We start from the raw sequence: 22,043 nt of genomic DNA on the forward strand, positions 1-22,043 counted from the left end.
TAGGGAAAAGGGAAGAAAATTTACATGCAATAATTTCATATCCTATTTTAAACATTATTCCCATGAATTTTTCCAAAACACTATAGACATAATTACTGACACTATAGTCTTAGCATATATGGTCAATTCATGACTCCACTAGCATATCTGATCTGGGTAAATGATATTTTTTCCTGTTCAGTACCAAAATAACAAGCTGATATAAAGGAGATTTTCAGGGCAAGAACCCACCATTGCATGACAATTTTGGTATCTGTTATTAGAAATATTTACTTAAGTGACACGTCTCCCTAGTCACCTTGATCTCCTTCATGTCTTGCCTCAAATATCTTCCTTTCAGTGAAGCCTTCTGTGACCACATGATTTGAAATGGCAATGCCCTCTTCCCACTCCCTATACCCGCAACTTTAATTTTCTCCATAACACATTACTATCAAAGGTACTATATCGTTGTTCATTTTGTATCTTCCCCTAGTAGGATGTATAGCTTCATAAGGATGGTAATTTTCGTTTGTTTCAGTGACAGGTATAATCCCCAGTGCCTAGAAAATAACTTGACCTATAGAGGCACTCAGCAAATATCTGAATAAGTGAATGAATCAATGAATAAAATGGACTTTTTTTTTTTTGGTGAGGACTAATAGAAACGGGGAAATACTGGCTCTCTGAGAGTGATAAAATCCAGTTTGGAAGAAATCAAGAGTGACAAATCTGGTTCCCTGGATGTCCAGTGGTTAGGACTTGGCACTTCCATTACAGGGGGCACATGTTCAATCCCTGGTCGGGGAACTAAGATCCCACAAGCCACATGGTGTGGCAATAAATAAATAAATAAATAAATCCTACAATGTATATTCAATATATTGGCATTAGAGTTTTCAAAATCCTTTGGATGCAAAATGGTGTAGGAAACTCTTTAAGATCAGTGATTAGGACTGCAGCTTTGTAAGCATAAGAGTACTTTGGTTGAAGATACGACCTAGAAAATAATTTACCACTTTAAAGCTATTACTAACGAATTTCCATTAGCTATGGAAGAGTCGGCTGAGTTAAATAATGCTGCTTAACTTACAGATGAAGTTGAGTTTCAGAGTTCATTGCCAACTTTAATGACATGGCATCTGCCATTTTGTTAGCATCTGAAAGAAAACTCCAGTTTGTATAAACTGATTCAGGGTGAAGAGGCATTCCTAGTAAACCAAGCTGGACTCTGGATGTGGTATTTAAATTTATGGCAAGAACAGTGATGGATTAGGTATCAGGAGACCCCATCCCCCACCACTGCATGCTGGGGCAAGTCAAAATCAATTAGACCTCTGTCACCTCATCTGCAAAAATCAGTGGCTGGGCGGGGGGTGAAGGGGAAGCTGAGACGAAGCGAGAGAGTAGCACAGACATATATATACTACCAACTGTAAAATAGCCAGTGGGAAGTTGTTGTATTACAAAGGGTGTTCAACTCGAGGATGGAAGATGCCTTAGAGGACTGGGCCGGGGAGGGTGGGGGGGGGGAGTCAAGGGAGGGAGGGAATACGGGGATATGTGTATAAAAACAGATGATTGAACTTGGTGTACCCCCCTAAAAAAAAAATCAGTGGCTGGATTAGATTCTGAGCTCTTGATTATGTTTTTTATCTTAGTGATAACAGTGCCTAGCACACTGTTGATAATTAATAAAGGCCTGCTAAATGAATTAAGTAATTAAATAGGAAGTTCTAAATGGGTCTCCTGGAAATTGTATCTTTTCTTGACTGAAGTGCAGCCCTCCTCTCTCAGGGAGGCCTATACTTTTCTAGTTGGCCTGCAAGGTGCTAGCTGCCCAGAAGAATAAGGCAACTAGGTCTAGGAACTTCCATGTGTGTTGAATGCAGAAGATAATGGCAGAGATAGGTTCTAGGTATTATTAGCTATTTTGACCTGAAGAGTTCTTGAAAGAAAAACTCTGATCTGTACCTGATTCTTTTTATCATCCTTGGATAATCCCTCCTTCTCATGTTCATCCTTAAAGAGTCAAAAGGTAAAGACTCCCTCAAACTTAATACTGCACTTTCTAAATGTAAGCTCTTCAGAAAATGTCATGTCAAATGTACTCAGTATTATTTCTGGATGGATGCACAAGAAACTAGTACTAATAGTTATCTCCTGGGAAGGGAAATGGGGTATTGGAGTTAGGGCCAAGAGGTTTATTTTCTTTCCTTTATGTTCCTTTATAGCTTTTGACTTTTGTTCTGTGTATATATTTCATATTTGAAGAGTAAATTCAAAAAAATAAATATATTAGATGTGCTCAGTAATGCTTGATTGACTGAAAACCACTGTGTTTCAAAGCATTTATCATTTACTTCTGCAATACTTAATACTGCTTACTTTTGTTCCTTTTACTAAGTGTTCAATAAATGTGTATAAACAAGGAATTTTGGATAAATCTGCGAAATTTTTAAAAAGGTGATTATACAACATTTACAGGCTTTCCATTATTCAAGTAAAAATATTACCAGGGAATAAGGTAGTATTGGGAACAAGTTGATGATAATAAGCTACTAAGCATCAAGAAACAGGAAAAAATTAGCTACATTTAGATGTAGAAAACAATATTGCTCAAAGCAAGGATTTACGTTAACAGCAGACCCATGATAAGTGAAATGTTATCTTGTCAGTACCACTTCTAACTCATTAGCTGACGCATGGTTAGACATTTAATATTAACACATCCCATATTCATAACAGCCAAAAAGTGGAAACAACCCAAATGTCTATCAATGGACGAATGGATAAACAAAATGTGGCACATCCACACAATGGACTATTATTCATCCATAAAAAGGAATGAAGTATTGATACATGCTACGATGTGAATGAACCTTGAAAATAATATGCTTAAGTGAAAGAAGTCAGTCACAAAAGACCATATGTTCCATTTATATATAAAAGTCCAGAACTGGGAAATTTATAGAGACAGAAAGTAGCTTAGTGATTGCTTAGGGATGGGGAGGTGGGGGGCTGGGGAGAGGCACAGCTTAAAACTCTGGGGTTTCCTTCTGAGGTGATGAAAATGTTGAAAAATTGGTGATCGTTGTGCATATCTGTGAATATACTAAAATCCACTGAACTGTACAATTTACATGGGTAGTATAGAATGTGAATTCTATCTCAATAAAACTGCTTTAAAAAGTTAAAAAATATTCAAGCTAAAAATATTAATATGTCCCAATTTCCTCTTTCCTTTGATTCTAAACTTAAGCAGTTCTCACAATGAAAGTGCCATCCGTAACATTCACTCCTGACTATTCATTTAAAACAAGTAAAAGAGGAAGAAAACCGCGGAAGCCATTTGCTTAGTCTTCTGATAGGTTCACATCATTATGTATTTTATTCAATATGATTCACAAGTTACCAATTCGCTGATTAGGTTTTCACAATTTAATCTGTATCAGCAAGGGTCATTCATGGCCATTTATACCCTCTTTCAAATGTATTGTATTTATGGAGACCTGCTGTGTGCCAGGTATACTGTGAAAGAATCAGGAGAATGGGTTTATTTTCTTTTCTCCCTAGGAGAACAGTGTTTTCCATGGTACATGGCAGGAATTTAGTACTGTCTTTGAAGGAAACCATATACAGCTGATATAGTACATCCGGATATACTGGATCCATTTGATCCTCTCCCACCAAATGAAATGATGACCAGATTTGGAATCCTGGGTTTCTGGCTCATTTTAAAGTCTGGGACAATCAAGAAGTTCAAGAAAGAAAATTAAGGTGTCAGCTATACCTGTAGTTACTCCCTATTATCCTTGAATCAGATAAAACTTAACAGAATGCTGTTCTACAGAAAGTATGAGAGCTGCATGTGCTAGTAATGGCAAATCAATGTTTTTTAGGGCTTCTGCATACATGGATATTTCCACAGCTGCAGAACCAACTACTGCAGAAGTACATGCTGTGCACAACATCTACAATTTAGTAAAGCTGGAAAGAATTTTATTTTTGTAAAAACTAAATGGGGTGTGGCTCATTTTCTTGCCAAAGGGCTATTTTATTCCAAGACACTGGTGTCTGCTGACCTTCATTTATAGGCTGAGCAATGTTCTATTTAAGTAAAATTAACTCAGGGTGAGCACTTTTTTTAGGATGCAATAATTATTGCAAAGAAATAACAATGTTTAAATTTGATTTGTTCTTAGTTTAGATTTGATTATATTGGGTTATACATGAATGTCTTTGTTCACAAAAGGTTTAAATTTAGAAATTATTTCATATTGAGAAAAAAGGCCATATTTAAGTTCCTTTTCTACATGTATAATATTTTTAGGTTTCATGAAATCCAATATTACATTTTTTCTTCTAGACTGCAGGAGTATCTTACCATCTTTGTAGCCCTAGCACCTAACAGTCTTCATTAAACTTATTTTAGTTGAATGATGAAGCCATTCCACAAACAGACTAATTAAGGCATTGTTCATGTTACTATCTTTGGCTAACTATTATTCCATCTATAGTTTGTACTATCTCACTATATACTTGAGAACCCTGGGCACATTTAAAAATTATCCTGAGTTTTACATCTCTTTATAAATGCCTTATAGGGCTTCTTTTATATAATCTTTACACATTTCAAGGTACTTGACCTAACATAGCAATCTTCCCTACATCTTTATACAAACCTTCTCTGGTTAGGGAATTTTGCCACCTTCTGCTTCCACCTATAAATATATTCTAGTTTGCTTTTTTGGGGGGGAAGGGCAACTAATGCTGGAAATCTTTGATTTGGGATAAGATACCAAAAGCATGAGTTGGTTTACATCTTTAAACATGTAAATCTATCAATATTACTTTTTGGTTATCTATACTTCATGGCAATTTGTCTATATTTTGTTTTTTAATTATCATAAGACAAAATATAAAATTTTAATTATTCATAACCACTTGCAAAACTGATTCAACTGTAGCTTTAAACTGGAGACCCACAAACTGCTCAAAATATTTGTTGAATGTGTCAATGTCCTTCATCATTTCCTGGTTATTGCTTTTGAAAACTTCCACTAGATGAAATAATGGGCATCATAAATTTAAAATTAATATGTTTTGGATTCACCCATGTCTAAAGTCTACATGTCATGTTGGAAAGATACTGATTTGATTTATAACTCTCTGCCTTCCCCAGAATTTTAAGTTTTCACTAACTTATTTTCTCTTTTCTCCTATTTTTCCAAATGTAAACTTTTAAACATTCATGTTTATACTATTTCTACTGTTGTGGAAACACTGAAGAACTTGAAGCTTTTTTTCCCTCCCCTCCCCCACCCCCAAACAGGCATCAACATTACCTATTACCTTTCATCCCGATCTAAGCTAAATTTGTTAGTGGCAATGGATTTATAATGATGTCTGTAATGTATTAAAAGACTCATGTTTCCAATTTTCCTTTGAGGGTGAATTTACACTGTTGGATGGCATATCCTCATAAAAGCATAAATTAAATGGTAAAAAGTTTTCTCAGCTAAGCCAAGAGGCTTCTTAACCTGGAACACTGTTAAAATTCTCCACTTTCGTAACAAAGAGCATTAGAAAGTCATATTTTCACAATACTATTAAATAAAACAGAAAAAATGAACTGTCTTATCTTCAATGGTGATACTTAAGGAAAAAAGTTTAAATTAGAGGAAAATGAAGAGGTAACTATAGTTACCTGATAAAGGTCACCTCAGGCAACATTAATTGACCTGTAAATAGGAACACTGATTGAGCACCTAATATATGCTACTTTCTTTATAAATGTTCTCCTTTAATTTTAGGGACAACACTGAAAACGAGTGACATTATCCCCATTTTATAGACAGTGAAATTGAGGTTTAGAGGAGTTAAGGAACTTCCCCAATGCCACAGAGATATAAAATAGCAAAACTATTGGAACCTATATTTTTACGCTAAAATCCATTTTGACTAGGAAATTTGGCATGTACATGATCCCTCTGAGAACAAAGGAGGTGGTGAGAACAAGTTGTCCAGTCAGACAAAACTTTCCAGACCAACATGGTCCTTAGTGCCACCAGTGAACCGGGGGAAGGAGACAAACATCCTGGAAGGGTCTGTGAAGAAGCATGGGACACATTTAGAAAGAGATATGCAGTGTACAATGAGCCATTTAAATATACAAAATATTTGTTATGTCAAGTGTAATTTGGGGAAACTAGGCACAAATTAACTGGTGGCACCAGAAGTTTTTACCACTGTTGGATCTCAGTTTAGTTATTTAAGCAACCTGAATGCAACATAAAACTTGCAATTTACTGAGCACTGTCAAAGTATACCTCATTTTATTGTGCTTTCCAGATATTGCACGTTCTACAAATTGATGATTTGTGGCAACCCTGCATCAAGTGAGTCTACTGGCACCATTTTCCCAACAGCATTTTCTCATTTTGCGTCTGTGTCACATTTTGGTAATTCTCACCATTTCGAACTTTTTCATTATCATTATATTTGTTATAATGATTGGTGATCCGTGATCTTCAATGTTACTAGGACACATTGAAGCTTCAGATGATAATTGGCATTTTTAAACAATAAAGTATTTTTAATTATGTACATTTTTTAGATGTAGTCCTATAGCACACTTAACAGACTACAGTGTAGTGTAAACATAACTTTTATATGCACTGGGAAACCAAAAAAATTGGTGTGACTGACTATTGCAATAGTTTCGAACCCAACCGAAGTATCTCCGAGGTGTCACTGTACTTCAAGAGACCGACAGCCTGAGATAAAGAAGCCTATCAACAAACACAGCCATTTCTGTGTCTGTGAGTCTATTTCTGTTTTGTAAATAAGTTCATCTGTATCATTTTTTTTAGATTGCACATATAAGTGATATCATGTGATATCTGTCTTTGTCTGACTTACTTCACTTAGGATGATAATCTCTAGGTCCATCCATGTTGCTGCAAATGGCAGTATTTTATTCTTTTTTATGGCTGAGTAATATTCCATTATATATGTATACCATATCTTCTTTATCCATTCATCTGTTGATGGACATTTAGGTTGCTTCCATGCCTTGGCTATTGTAAATAGTGCTGCTGTGAACACTGGGGTGTGTGTATCTTTTCGAATTAGGGTTTTTGTCTTTTCTGGATATGTGCCCAGGAGTGGGATTGCTGGATCATATGATAACTCCACAGATATAGAAAACAAACTTACGGTTACCAAAGGGGAAGGGGGGTTAAATTAGAAGTTTGGGATTAACATATGCACAATCTACATATAAAACAGATAACCAACAAGGACCTACTGTACAGTACAGGGAGCCACACTCAATATCTTGTAATAACCTATAATGGCAAAGAAGCTGAAAAAGAATGTCTCCCTTCCCCCATTAACAGTTCCGTTTCAAAAAATAGAACTTCCTATGATTCTACATCCCACAGGATTCTACTTCATCCTGCTTTGCACCTGCTAACTAGATCAGAGGAAACCAAAATATTTCCAAGACATATACTTTGCCTAAACCAGCTCCATACGAAACACTATATAAAGAACAGCTTTTTTTTTTCCTTTTGAGTGCCACTGTTAGAAATCAAGGCTCTTTTTGCTTAAGCCAATGTTTAAATTTCAGAGATTGACAAAGGAATTCATCTTTAAAACAAAAATCTTTGCAATTTCTCTTCTGAATATTTATCTCAAAGAAATAATCAGAGTCACTAAATGGTTTTTGCCCCAGGATGTTCACTGAAGCATTATCTGTAAGGTATGGAAAGAACGAAAACTTTCAACAATCTGGAATTAGTGAAATAAATTACGAACTATCCATCATATAGAATATGCAGTAATTTGAAATATTTTCAAAAATATCTGATTACATGAAAACATGTTCATAATATAAGTTAAAAGAATGGGATACAAACTGTATATACAGTATGATCCCAATTTTAAAAATATCTTTCTACACAGGAAACATTAAAAATATGAACAGGTGGTACGATTGTGAGGAATTTTTATTTTTCTTCTTTATAAACCCTTTTGTTTTCTTCTAATATTTTTACAATGGCCTTGTATTTTTTTAATCCAAAGTAAAGTGATTAAAAACATCCTAAGTACACACTGCTTAAGACACTTTTCCAGCAGATTAACTAAATATACCTATTGACTATTATAGCATAGGATATACCCTAGGAATCATGTCTTATCATTTTCACCTTTGAGAAAATAGTCTTAAATGCTAACTCTCCCTCACCTGATATACAAGCTCCAAAATGTCAAAAACAACATAAGAAATGGCAAAAATGGAATATGCAAGCAAGTAAATACAGGAAAAAAAGCTTAAAAATTACGTTCGTGTCTAAAGAACAGTGTCAATAGCAGAATGTCAATCTGAGCGCAACACTATGTAATTAGAGCATATAATGTTGAATGCAATATGAATATTCAAAGCTGTTATGCTGCTCTCACAAATTCTATTTTATAGAAAGTAAGAATTATATATATATACTTTTTATATAAACAAATAGTATATATACATATAAATTAAAAACAGCTGAAGAGAATGAGAGTTGTATTTTCTTTTTTTTTTTTTTTTTTTTTTTTATTTTTTTTTTTTTATTGGCACACGGGCTTAGTTGCTCCGCGGCATGTGGGATCTTCCTGGAGCAGGGATTGAACCCGTGTCCCCTGCATTGGCAAGCGGATTCTTAACCACTGCGCCACCTAGGAAGCCCGGAGAGTTGTATATTCAATATACGGGTTACAAGATTATAAAAAAATGATTTGCTATTGAATCTTTTAAACCAGAGACGGTAGAAATAAGAGATCAGAATTTATAAAAGAAAATGATTTCGTTTAGCAAAAAGAACCTTCTCTTCAGAACTAGTCACATGAGGTTATTTCAAAGGTCCTTTAACTCAAGGCTTTCTGCTTATTTCATTTTCATTAAGTACCATCACTTCACAAATGATATTTTAACAAATGTTATAAAACATAATTTTAACAAAATAAAAATGCATGACATCGCAAAGAATGATAGAGTTAACCATCATGTAATTGGCAAGATGACAACAGACAATGAAAAGTAATTCCAAGTTAATAGTTTTGAGGGTGTGGGTTGAAAAGGAGCCCTCAGAAGTCATCTAGCCCAACATGTTTGTTTTTCAAATAAAGACCTACATTAACTTCTCACTTTTTTTGTGTTAATGATGGCATACCACTTAAATGTAAGTTATCTCCTCCATTATGCACTTTTCCATACCTGCATATGCAATTTTGAGTCCAATTATAAAGAGAAACATTTGATTTTTCATGCACAATTTTACACAAAACCTCCTATTATGGGCAATCACAAAAGAGAATGAAGTTTGATAAGCCAAAGTGTTTTGTAATCATTACCAATGAACACCAAAATACTGCTCAGTAGTTACTTGGGAAATGTTAAAAAAAAATCACATTAATGGCTTTTACAGGCTACTTGGCATAATGTTTGAGAGAAAAAATATAAGAAAGTATTACACACATAGGTTTTTATTCTCTTGTTATCAACCATTTCTCTTATTTTTCATTATATTATGTCTGGCTTTATTTCTTCTTAGCTTGTAAAAGTGGATGGCTGGAGAACATTTACAGACAAGTAAAAATGTGGCAAGACTTAAGTGATGAGAATTCTGCCATTTCTGTAAACTCTTGTTAAAGTTTTAGTGCTTCTATGATATACTACTACAGTACTTTGAATTTATATAGCACCTGTCTGTTGAAGAGCCAAGGCTTACATAGCTCATTTATCCTTTCAGCATGCCTGTGAAATACATAGATTGGAAACAGATGGCTTACAAATAAAGTAAAATCCAGATATGAACACAGAGAACTTCCATGATTTACTTAAGATGGCCTATCTGTGCAAACTGTAGAGGACTAAAAGACCCTGGAGTCCATACTCAATGCCTTTTCCAATAAACAACACTACCTCCTTATCATCAAATTTCTAGACTGTTAAGAGAAATTAAGCTTTGTCATAATACAAAATCAGTAAGTTTAATGTGCCAAAAATCCTTGATAAGGAATGATATAAATGGTACCTCTATATTGTAAAGAAATAACATTAGTCACGGAATAAGCCACTGGTGATCATCTTCCTGGATAGTCACCAATGTGCCAACAAGGTATTTAGCTTGGTTCAATATAGTTGCATTAAAACTGGGAAAAAATCAACTGATAAATATAACTGAAATAAGCCAGACTATATCTATATGAAAGATATAGCTTATAAAAGAAAAAAAAATCCCAGCAAACCAAAATCCCTGACCCATGCCCTCATTTTATAAATGAGAAAATGTGTGGTGTCTGGCGCATGTATATATTCAATGTTAGTTATCCATATCATAATCTTAAGTGACTTTCTCAAGGTCAAACTAGAGTCAGTGGCAGAGCCATGTCTAGAATCAGTTCTTCTGAAGCATGTCCAACATGTCCCCCGTAGCATTGTAATTTTCATTTAACAGCAATGCTTTTTCATCCCTAAAACAGTTTATACTCACCAATATTTGTTTTTCAAGTGCTAAGAATAAGGCAAATTCAATGTTATTAAACATATTGAATTTTTGGAAACCTCCATAACTACCAGTTGGCCCAAGGATTATCAGATCTTCTCCTGAGACTATTTCACAATTAGACAGTTTTTTATATTTCTAGGCCATAATTTTAACCAAAGTTCTCTCATAACTAAAAACAGCTAGTCATGACCACTGGTATCTAAAAGACCTTCCGACAGTATAATGTATCCAAAAAGCTTTTGAAACCTCCAACACATTGAACATACATTATATGGTGTGTCACTCTCTAGAATAATTATACAGCCTCAAAACATGATCTAGCTGTTTTCTTCTAAACTCAGTTTTATTATTTTCACAGATCAAACTTTCCCCCTCTGGATTACTTTTCACCAAAAGAACATGAGCAAGTACAAAATGATTCCAAAAACAGATACCCAAGTTTTCATGTACCGATAGATGTTTGTTTTCAATTTTACACCACCTACTTTTGGAATCTGTACTAAACAGCAAAAACAGTTTGGCATATACCTTCCACCTAGATTATAGCAATAGCAAATTCATGAATTTATCATATGTGCTAAGAATATTATGTCAGCAAATTTCTTGGAAAGGCAAGTAGAAACGCCTAAAACAGAATATGGAAAAATGGCAAGTGAATTTTCTTCCTTTTCTCTGTCAGTTTCACCAAAAAGAATCTCCTTAGTGCTCAAGCACCACGGCCAAGCTACTACCCCCTTCTTTTCAGTAACAGTCACACTGTTTGCCTAGGAGAAGAATTTCGTGGGGTTCCTGATAGTGCCCTGGATACTGACATTCTGCCAGTATAGTCACTGTCAAGTCTAATGTGCTTGTAACCATTTGTAGAAGAGACTTAATCTCAACCCGAATATTACTCACTAGTTGTAATTAATCCTTCTATCCAAAATGCATTAAGCCTAGACATTTTTAGCAATTGACTCTAAATGATGGCATCAGACTAGAGACCTTGGACCTCAGTGTTGACTGTCTGTGTTAAATCAAGGCAGAGCATAATTTATTTGGCTTTCCCTCCCCAAGTAAAGAGTTTGATAACTTTCCAGCTCTAAGAGTAGAAATTAAGAATTAGACTCATAATTCTCCAATTTTAATGAAAGCCTGGGTTCATTAGATCATACCACTAAAAAAATGAAGTCAGTAGTTGTAAATGTGTGCATGCCCCAAGACAATGAAAGACTGTGGACACAGAGCCTAGTGAGGATCCTGTTTTGACATGAGTTGATACTATTTTAAAAAGAACTCATCTCCCTACCACTTTAACCTAGTTGGAGAGTTGTACTCTTCTTAAGGTTAAATATTTATTAGGAACTCAATCTAAAATTATATTATCACCTCACTTCCACTAGGGGGGTCTATCCACCAGTGTAGTTAACTCCAATTAACTCAGGTGCAGTTTGAGCCTGCTTCCAGCTAATCTGTGCCGCAAGGCTAGTCTTGTGGTCAGAACTATGCGCTTTAAAGTTGTTCTAGTTTTTAGGCTCAGAAACCCATGCACAGCATGAAAATGGAGTGCTCAAGCCATTCACAGCTTGCTGAAGTAAGTAGACAAAGGGTTTTTAGCTAAAGTATACAAAGCCAAAATCTCTCAAACGTTCCCAGTTTTTTAGCTGCCCTAGTTGTTTTCAAGACTGGATCCATTTTTGTAAATAAGTAAAGCTTTTAAACTCTCGACCTTAGAGATTCCTCTGCCTGTTTCTATACTCTGCAATATGTAATCTGGATAGCAAAAACTGCCACATTTTTCCTACAGCAACCTTAACTTTGGGCCACTTGGGCAGGCATTGGTCATTATGGGAGTGGTTTATGTGGCCTCTCATTATTCTACTAAAGTATTGACAGTTACAAACCCAACCATTGTGATTTCTCAAATTTAGTGTCCACTGTTTTTGTGCCTGACTTCTGATTCAATTAATTCCAAACCACAATAACTGATGGTTAATTTTAGCCAAGAGATTATCCACCACCTTCAAGCAGATGCCAAATATAGAGAACAGTTCAATTGGAATATAGGCCAGACCCGGGGACATGGAGGAAGCCTAATTTTTAAAAAGCACTATCTTATGGGATATGGCTTAAAATCTATCATTTAGGAATGAAATAGGGCATGAATAAAAGGACCATTTTTCTTGAAAATAATTAGTAAGATATTTTTAAAATTTAGAAAAGCCATAACTAGATTGAAGGGCCACAGGGGAGATGTATATCTCAGCACAAACATATTTCAAGCCCTTATTTTTAAAAACAACTTCCGTTTGTATTTTGGATAAAATTTGAGCACCAAATTCCCTTACTGTTCCCCTCAGACAAATCCAAGTAGAACTCCCTTGAGTAGAGGCTAGTTCACAACCCCCCTCCCCTTTTTTGTCGCAGTAGTTTTGGGAAAATGAACTTCGGCCATTAAATTCCAGTTTTAAAGTCAAAAGAAGTCATGTGACCATTACCCTAGGGGCATCAGAGACTTGGGGCACGTGATGCCAAATGGCATGTGTGGGGCTTCGGCCGCTGTGTTGGAATTCACTGTAAATTGCATCTTCAGGATCAAGTTTAGGCTCCCAAATACACTGTGACATCCTGTGAAGCGGAGTTTGTGCTTACCTCTCAGCAGTCTTTAATTTCACCTAGGTTTTCTACCTACTGTGCGGCCAGCCAGGCTCTCTTCCCCACCCCCCACCCCCCATCCCTCATTCCCCATCCCTGGTAACAGGTCGGGCACCCCCAGCATCCCGTCTATCTGATCCTAAATGGCGCGGCTCTCCAACCCTGTTAGTTCTAAACTCAACCTTGAGCACCACCCGGGATGTTGTCCAGATCGGGTGTGGAGCAAGAAGCGTCGCGTATGGGAAGTGTCAGAAAGCATTAAGCCCACTCCACCTCCCAGGCTGGGATCTTCTGCCCTGGAGCCGGGCCGTCGGAGCCGCCAGCACATTAGAGCAAGTAGCAGCAGCGGCGGCGACAACTTTGGGACTGGCGAGAAGCCAGGGCGGGGGTGGTCGGCGTCCCCCGGCCTCTCATTAGAGCGCTAAGTACTGCGGGTGGGGAAAAGTAAACACCGGCAAGTGCAGCTGTGTGGGGGGAGGGGGATGTTGCCCATCGCCCCTGCGGCTCTGCCTCCCGAGGAGCCGCGAGAGGTGCCCGGCGGCCGCTGCCCAGACCGCGCGCTCGAGGCTGCAGAGCCAGAGGAGCAGAGAAGGAGCAGACCGGAGGCGCGGGATCGGGGGCGGAGAGGAGAACGGAGAGGTACTGCCCTAATGGCCCGGAGATGTCCTGCTACTGAAAGGAAAAAAGTGCTTACTCATAGGGAGACGCGGTGCGATCGCGACTCGCTCTCTAATGGCATGGGAAGCAGGCGGAAGGCAGGCAACCGGAGCCTCGTTCCTTCCCTGGGCCAGCGCACCCCGCGGGGCTCGGGGGCCGGGGTGAGCCCGTGAGGTCACCCGAAGTGGGCGACCGGCTCCGGGATTTCCCGAGTCCGGAGCCGGCGGAGGAGGGGGGAGGAGGGTGGCAGTAGCTGGAGGAGGACGACAGAGGGAAGTTAGGCGCTTGGTTTCCACTTCGGGGCCGCCGCCGCGGGAGGGGAGAAGAGCAAGGGTTGGCGTCAAGCACTCCAGCCCAAGGTTGGCAACAAGTTAAGAGCAACTAGTGAGAAAGCACCATCTCTCCAGTGAAGAGCAGAGAACGTGTTTGCGGCGGGTGGTTGTCGTGGGGAACATTCGGTCACTCCCACCCATCCCCGATGCGAAGGATCGCTTTGGCGCCCAAGGGCTAGGACAGGAATTTCTCCAGCCTCCCTCTCAGCCCCCCGTCCCCCGTGCCCGGCAAGTTCCTGCCGAGGTTCCCGGGGATGCTCTCCCCTGGACCCACTCCTGCCCACGCCTAGGGATCCTGCTCCCCTCGTGCCCTCCCGCGCCTGCAGAGCACTTACATATAGTCGCAGAGTACCGGACCTGGCCCCACAGCCTCCGACCGACGCACTCGGAGAACTTCTGCCGCTCGGAATCTTTGCGGCCGCGGTTCTAAAGCCAGCGCTCCCTCCCCTCCTGCCAGCCCCCTCCGCCCCTCGGCCGCCGCCATTGGCTCGGGTGGTGCTAGCAGTCGGCCTGGGAACCGAGAAGGGGATTGGGCCACAAGCCTGTCACATCAACTGGGTGGGGAGTTGGGAGAATAGGCACAGGGATGGGCGCCCTGGAGGGATGGGCACTGTAACTCTGCGGTCCTCCCCTCCTGTTTCTCCCCCTCCCCGGCTAAGAAGAGATTAGAAGTCCACAGAGCCTGGCTCGGGGACCAAGTTCCAAAAAATCGTGTGGAATAAACGAAAAGATGAGAATGTTGGCGTGAGAGTTTGAACGTCACTTTTCAGGTCTACCAAGATCTCCATGCCTAATACTTTAAGGATAAAAGAAACAGCGCAGAGGGAAAACCTCAGCAATCTTCCCTTTCTGACGAGGTCTAGGGAGCAGATATATGGACAGGACGAGGCGCTCAAGTTTTTTGGCTTCGTTCCACGTAAATTATTGACCAAAATCACCTGTCTGGTCTGTTTGTCCATGCGGAAAGGAGTGAGAGGTGGAGGTAGGAAGGGAAGGTGGAAGTAACGTGGTTCCGCTCGTTTGACTGCAAATGGATGTCAGTTCTCATCAGGTTCCTTTCACCAGAGAAAACTTGGAGACACGCTCCTGCTTCCCAGAGTACCTTTTCTTCTTGGCCTCTGTGTCATAGCTGACCTGTTTCATTAATACGCGCAGAGGTTTCTCCTCTTTATCTGCATTCCAATCCTTTGGGTCGCTCCAGGTCCAAAATCAGCTCCGGGGACCAGAGTCTGACAGATTCTCCAGGGTCAGGTGAAGAGATTGGCTGTGGCACAGCCCTAGAAGAGAAAGGCTAAGCCCTTTCCTGTTTCAGTCGCAACCATTTTGCTCAGGAAATGTGTGCTTGGAAATTTTTTTTAAGAATTTAAAATTGGTTCAATTACATCTCATTTTATATGCACTAGGAAAATTGCTAAATTAAGAGTGGCCTGGGACTTCCCTGGCAGTCCAGTGGTTAAGACTGTGGCGGGGGTACGTGTTCGATCCCCGGTGGGGGAACTAAAATCTAGCATACCGCTAGGCTCAGCCAAAAATAAATAAATAAATAAACAGAGTAGCCTGAAAAATTGAATGGTCTTGTCAAGGAACCCTCACTTCATCTGCTGTTATGAATTTCCTTAGAGAAATTAACCTATAGTGAGTGCCGGGGCTTCTTCAATGGGCAGAAGAGGGGAGTTCATATAACTGCCTAAAGGCTAGACTAGCAGAGAAGGAATTGGCACTGGGAAAAAGCCTCGTTAAATATTAATTAGTGATTAACCAGCTGGAAGAACGTATGAGAGGCACAGAAAGGTGAAAAAGAAATGAGAGGGCAGTCAGGCTTTCAGAAATATTAAATTTCTGGTGTGAGAGATTTTATACTGGGTCAGGTTTGGATCAGCACAAAAGTACTGATTTCAATGTGTTCGTGCTGTGTGGACTGTGCAGTATATCGCCACACACATTTACAAGAGGCTCCAAAATGAGATTTCTGGCTTTCAATGATTGGCCCAAGGTTTGGTATAGTTTCTGGAATTCTTTACAGTAAATTTCTAGATACGCTAATACAGTACTTAAGTTTTCTACATTTTATGGTCTCTGTAAGTCATCACTGAAGAGTTTTAAAACTTAAATTTACAGACTTAGAATGTCTCTATGAAGGGACTCTGCAAGGTAAATTTTTGAGTATGGATATTGTCTCAATTACTTAACTTAGTATTCTATTTTAGTTTATTTTTCAAGTGTTAGAATTTAGAAGTCAAGTATTAAGAATCCTATGAATATGCTATTATGCTTTCCTGTTTTTTTCAAAAAAGCTTACACAGAAGCTTTACATAAGCTTTATTTACTTACTAACACTGAGGCTGTCAGAATTCAGCAAGAATTTGTGGTCAAGAAATGTCACTTTAATGGAAGTGCAGTGGTCATAGTTTCAAAGCCACAGGGTGCCCAAGCGTCTCACTGCCTCAGCAGTTTCTAACAGGTAAAACGTGCCCTATTTGGATGCTGGTTGAGATTCCTGTTTAACAAGCTCAATGATATAATCCAAGTAGAACTCCATTTTAATGAATACTGCTAAGATAGCCATTTTGATGTAACTGAGCTACTTTTGTGTTACCCAAAATCTAAAAGTCCTTTTCAGATGTTAGCATTTTGCTCTAACAAAGGAGCCTAGGCCTCAAAGCTCTATTCAAACTGCATTTCTTTCTGATCTTTCACACCATCAATTTAAGATATATAGGATCATTTACAAAGTAGCCTGAAGTTGGTAGTTTTCCTTTCTATATAAAAGAGGCTTGCACAGAATCTATCTTCAGGGTCCTTTTCAGAAGCTCAAAGGCAGGTTATAGGCTCTAATTCATCTTTTAAAAATGGAGCTATAATTAACATGCAATGTTATATTAGTTTCAGGTGTACAACATGTTGATTTGATATTTTTATACATTACGAGATGATCACCACAGTAAGTCTAGTTACCATCAATCACCCTACAAGTTGTTATTATTGATTATATTCCATGTGTGTACATTATATCCCTGTGACATTTATTTTATAGCTGGAAGTTTGTACCTCTTATTCCCCTTCACCTATTTCACTCATTCCCCCATGCCGCCTCCATTCCACCAGCATGGAGGACTCTGTATCTCAAATGTATTTGTTCATTTGTTCTGTTTTTTTAGATTCCACATATAAGTGACATCGTACAGTATTTGTTTTTCCCTTTCTGGCTTAGTTCACTTAGCATAATACCCTCCAGGTCCATCCATGTGGCCACAAGTAATAAGATTTCATTCTTTTTTATGATTCCACTGGATGTATATATATCACATCTTCTTTATCCATTCATCTATTAGTGGGCACTTGGGTTGCTTCCATATCTTGGCTACTGTAGATAATGCTGCAATAAACATAGGAATGCATATATCTTTTCAAATTAGTGCTTTCATTTTCTTTGGATGAATACCCAGAAGTGGAATTGCTGGATCGTATGGTAGTTCTATTTTTAGTTTTTTGTGAGGCACCTTTATACTGTTTTCCATACTGGCTGCACCAATTTATATTTCTACCAACAGTGCACGAAGATGTCCTTTCCTCCACATCCTCGCCAACACTTGATGTTGCTTATCTTTTTGATAATAGTATGGGCTCTAATTCATCTTAACAGCACCTGGCACCTGGGAGTTCAGTAAATGTTGAACTAATGAATATTTTATGGTTCTATTCTTGTAGAAACAAAAACAAAAAGCTCTATGCCTAGGTCTCTCACATCTCCAATTTTCAGCCCCACATCTTTGTAATAACTTAAAATCAACATCACAAAATTTTGAAAATCATTTCTTCTTCCTGTAGTCCTTTGATGTCATGGGAGGCCCCAATTTCCCCCGTAGGTTTTTTTCTCTCTCCAACCCACCTTTCTTTCCTAGTTTCCACCAGCACATCCCTTTTTTGCTCTTTTTCCTATAGCTCTGATCAACACTCTCCCCAGTAGAGTTAACAGTGTATTGTGTGCACATAGTCTGAGTTTTTTCCTGAAATTTTCCTAGGGTAAATTATATTTTTCCTTTTTATCCACTTCTTTAAAAAAACCTCCTTTTAATGGTCTACTAAAATGTGGCTTTGCTACACAACCATTATGTAATAGAAATAAGAAATAAAGAATCTTGATCAATTCAACCCTAAATAATTTCTTCTAATTCATCTAATTGTTTTCTCTGTGTCTAAATGTATGATTGTGTACCACTCTATTTTAATTAATTGCTTCTTAATATATCATTTCATTTCCAGGAATGAATCTATTTTTCTTTCATCTTATGGTTTATGTATAATTGTATTCCATATTATGATATTTTAAGTTCTTTGATTGATCCTTAATTCCTCTTTTTATTCAACATGTTATATCTTGTTAAAAATACACATTATCGTCCACAGCAAATAGTGAAATGAAATTTTTAAAAAATTAAGTGGCATTTTAAAGGTTTCTTTTATCCTTAAAGTATTAGGCATGGAGGAGATCTTGGTAGACATGAAAAGTTCTTGAAATTTTTTGATCCAGAATATAAAAATTTGAGCAGTCATTTCCATTGTTTACTGAGTGGTGTTTTCATGTTTCCAACTCAAAATGTGCACATATATAAACATGAGTGTTGATTCCTTGAATGGGTACTTTCAAATATTTTTCAAGCCTCAGAGGTTACTATCAAACTGAATTTCTGCTAAAACATGCCAATTATCTTACAAGCACATTTTCATAAAGAAATTATTGTGACATGCCCAAGGGTATTTTCAGATTTTCACTTGTCAAAAAAAAAAAAAAAAAAAAAGACAAGAAAATCAAGAAAAACAACAAGGTCCTACTGTATAACATAGGGAACTATATTCAATATCCTGTGGTAAACCATAATGGAAAAGAATACGAAAAAGAATGTATATATGTATAACTGAGTTACTTTGCTGTACAGCAGTAAACACGACATTGAATTCAAATGTACTTCAACAAAAAATAAATTTAAAAAGAGAAACTAATACACACAGAAAAAAATTAAAAAACATAAAATGAAATGTCTTCACTAGGATTAAGACATATTTGTTCAACATTAACCTTTTATTATGTAGATCCAGTGAAGGTCACTATCATCACTGGAAATGCTCAAAATTAAAATGCCCCCTTCCCCAGTTTGGCTGTCTGCTAAACATATAATTAGTCAACAATATTCTTTTCAGTGCCTGTTATGTTCTCAGCATTGCATTAAGTATTATAAGCAATATAGAAAAAGTATGGTCTCAACACACATGGAATTAATAGTCTAATAACAATTCAATAGCAAAAGCAACGTATGTGAAATAATGAGAAAAAATTCAAGGTAGACTATATAAGGGATGCTGTAGGAATTCTGAGAAGAATGAGAATGACTGGGCTGAAGCAGTCAGAGAAGGCATCTTTTGTGCAATGACACTTAAGCTAGTCTGTAAAAGATACATACGACTTGGTAAGGCTAAGTGGAAATGAAAGGGAGATAAAGCAAAGGGACAGCTTCCGGTGATTTTCTGGGATTGGGCTTCCTTTCAGGGCTTCTGCTTCCTCATAATGCAACACAAGAGCCTCAGATTTGCCTGTCCTAAAGGTCCAGTGATAACCTCAATCGGAAAGAAGTTTGCTTGAGATCTCATCTATTTAAGAGATAAAATATTTGTTATACTTACTTTAGAGATTGAACAACTTCCAAATCTTGTTTTGTAATGATTAAACTGCAAATTACAGAACGTCTTGCTTTTTGTTACAGCAATTCTCAGTTACTTTAGATATAGCAGTATTAATCCCCACCACCCCCATGAGGTTTACATAACTAATTGGAACACATCACATTTTGATTTTCAAGGAGGGAAAATGAACATGCCTGTAAATTACAGGGCAAAGTAGGTGAGTGCATTGGCTCACATACATATCTTGACTTCACTGTTTTGTCTGTCTGGGTTATAAAAGCACTCTTTTGAATGAAATATCCAACCTACAACTTCATCAGAATGTATTTCAAATATTGGAGGTTTCCTATGAGAAGGGCCTGGTAAAGGTATGCTAGACACTCCTCAGGATAAATTGTAAATCCCCCAGTTTATAGGGATTATCCATAATTTTCCATTGCCACTCAGCAGGCTCCTAAAGAAACAGTCATGTCTGTCTAGCCTATTATTCTTTTTTTTTTTTTTTTTTTGGCTGCATGCAGGACCAGGGATCGAACCCACCAGAAATTGAACCCGTGCCCCTTGCATTGGGAGCGTAGAGTCTTAACCACTGGACCACTGGGGACGCCCCTAGCCTATTATTCTTTTTTTTTAAACTAATTAATTAATTAATTAAATTTTGGCTGCGTTGGATCTTCATTGCTGCATGGGGACTTTAGTTGTGGCAAGTGGGGGTGACTCTTCGTTGCAGTGCGTGGGCTTCTCATTGTGGTGGCTTCTCTTGTTGCGGAGCACGGGCTCTAAGCACTCGGGCTTCAGTAGTTGTGGCTTACGGGCTCTAGAGCACAGGCTCAGTAGTTGTGGCACACGGGCTCTAGAGCGCAGGCTCAGTAATTGTGGTGCATGGGCTTAGTTGCTCCGCGGCATATGGGATCTTCCCAGACCAGGGCCCGAACCCATGCCCCCTGCATTGGCAGGTGGATTCTTAATCACTGTGCCACCACGGAGGTCCCCTAGCCTATTGTTCTTGATTGTTTGATTCTCTAATATGTTAGGCCAGATTTTGATGAGTTTAAGAGTGTCTGTGTACATAAGAGTATGTGTGTGTATTGTGTGTGTGTGTGTGTGTGAGAGAGAGAATATAATAGGATTTTTAAATGCTATAAATATTTGAAGGCAGATGGATGGATCAAGACTGAAAAAAGAGCTTTTACTACATAGGTCATTGGTTAAATGCTATAAATATTTGAGTCTGTGTCTACCAAATGTGCAAAATGTGACTTTAAAAAGAGATTGACAGTGTTGCAACATAGATGAACTTTGAAAATATGCTAAGTGAAAGAAGCCAGTTACAAAAGACCACATATTGCATGATTTTATTTATCTGAAATGTACAAAATGGGAAAAATCCATAGAGACAGAAAGTAGATTAGTTGTTGCCAGGGGCTGGGGTGGGGAGGGGCAGATTGAAAGGAAAATAGGAAGTTACTGCTAGTGGGGTTCTCTTTTGGGGCTATGAAAAGGTTCTAAAATAATTGGTGCTTGCACAACTCTGTAAATCCACTAAAAACCATTGAATTGTACCATTTAAGCAGGTGAATTGTATGGTGTTGTGAATTATATCTCAATAAAGCTAGTATTAAAAAAGAGAGATCGAAACAATTAGGCTGCTTAAGCACAGGAAAACCACACTAGTGAGGATATGACATGTGAGGGCAGGAAACAAGTATAGAAAGGACCTGTATTGCAAGAGACAAACTAAACTCAGAAATCAAAAGGGCCTTGGAAGATAAAGTCATCTGCCTCTTATCCAGCATGATCTCTTGTTTGCCACTGTCATTGCAAGAAGGACAAAGTGCTTTAATTTACCACAAAAGAGATTTAAACATTTTCAACAAATCAAATAAGCCAGAAACAGAATCCAGATAGCAAAAAAATGATATATTTCTTTTCTGATACTTCTAGAAAGGTTTAAGTAATCAGTGACTATATTGGTTTAGGGATTAAATCATGCCAATGTTTTCATAACTAACTGCAGTCAGAAAGATAATTGGACATTTGGTCTAAGTAGCCAAGAATTTCCTTATAGAATGTCACAGAAGGGTTGAAGACAAGAAGTTTCATTTTGAACCAAAAAACATCTCTTTGATAATTCAGAACCAAGAATGCATCCACTGTTTGTTTCTTTGTCAATGTCACAGGGTCACCTGAACAAGGGTATAAATAG

The 22,043-nt window shown here is 38.1% G+C and overlaps 2 protein-coding genes across 3 annotated transcripts in view; one reads left to right on the forward strand and one right to left on the reverse strand.

The window, feature by feature from the left end:
• PLS3 (plastin 3) overlaps window positions 1-14,647 on the reverse strand; it is a 76,711-nt gene extending 62,064 nt beyond the window's left edge. Inside the window, exon 1 of one of the 2 annotated variants that reach the window (XM_057717765.1) lies at window positions 14,494-14,647. The gene's annotated coding sequence lies outside the window, so the exon portion shown is untranslated. The remainder of the gene's footprint in view (window positions 1-14,493) is intronic. The other variant, XM_057717766.1, reaches the window with a different exon arrangement.
• The window catches only part of LOC130841628 (telomeric repeat-binding factor 1-like), a 35,216-nt gene continuing 26,779 nt past the window's right edge, over window positions 13,607-22,043 (forward strand). Inside the window, 1 exon segment of the mRNA XM_057717767.1 lies at window positions 13,607-13,808. The gene's annotated coding sequence lies outside the window, so the exon portion shown is untranslated.

The sequence above is a fragment of the Hippopotamus amphibius genome, chromosome X (assembly GCF_030028045.1).
Source record: "Hippopotamus amphibius kiboko isolate mHipAmp2 chromosome X, mHipAmp2.hap2, whole genome shotgun sequence".
NCBI lineage: Eukaryota > Metazoa > Chordata > Mammalia > Artiodactyla > Hippopotamidae > Hippopotamus > Hippopotamus amphibius.